The sequence below is a fragment of the Lolium rigidum genome, chromosome 1 (genome assembly GCF_022539505.1).
Source record: "Lolium rigidum isolate FL_2022 chromosome 1, APGP_CSIRO_Lrig_0.1, whole genome shotgun sequence".
Lineage (NCBI taxonomy): Eukaryota > Viridiplantae > Streptophyta > Magnoliopsida > Poales > Poaceae > Lolium > Lolium rigidum.
The window spans coordinates 153734775-153735702 of NC_061508.1; positions in this window are offsets into that span (position 1 = coordinate 153734775).

Consider the following 928-nt stretch of genomic DNA (forward strand, 5'->3'; position numbering starts at 1 on the left):
TGCTTGCTTATTGCACTCATCATATTACTTTGTGTTGACAATTATCCATGAGATATACATGTTGAAAGTTGAAAGCAATTGCTGAAACTTAAATCTTCCTTTGTGTTGTTTCAAAAACTTCTATTAAGAATCTATTGCTTTATGAGTTAACTCTTATGCAAGACTTTTTGATGCTTGTCTTGAAAGTACTATTCATGAAAAGTCTTTGCTATATGATTCAGTTGTTTAGTCATTATCTATTTGTTAGTAAACTATAGACCATTGCTTCGAGTCACTTCATTCATCTCATATGCTTTACAATAGTATTGATCAAGATTATGTTGGTAGCATGTCACTTCAGAAATTATCCTTTTTATCATTTACCTACTCGAGGGCGAGTAGGAACTAAGCTTGGGGATGCTTGATACGTCTCCAACATATCTATAATTTCTTATGTTCCATGCTAGTTTTATGACAATACTCACATGTTTTATATACACTTTATATCATTTTTATGCATTTTCCGGGACTAACCTATTAACAAGATGCCGAAGCGCTAGTTCCTGTTTTCTGCTGTTTTTGGTTTCAGAAATCCTACACAGGAAATGTTCTCGGAATTGGACGAAACAAAAGCCCACGGACCTATTTTCCACGGAGTCTTCCAGAACATCGAACAAGAGTCGGAGACGGCCAGCAGGGGGGCCACCCCATAGGGCGGCGCGGCCCCACCTCCAGGCGCGCCCAGGTGTGGGGAGCCCACCCCCTGGCTCCCCCGACGCTGCCTCTTCACCTATATATTCCTTCGTATCGGAAAACCCTAGTACCGAGAGCCAAAATACGAAAAAAGTTCCAGAGACGCCGCCGCCGTCAACCCCATCTCGGGGGTTCTGAAGATCACCTCCGGCACCCTGCCGGAGAGGGGAATCATCACCGGAGGGCTCTACATCAC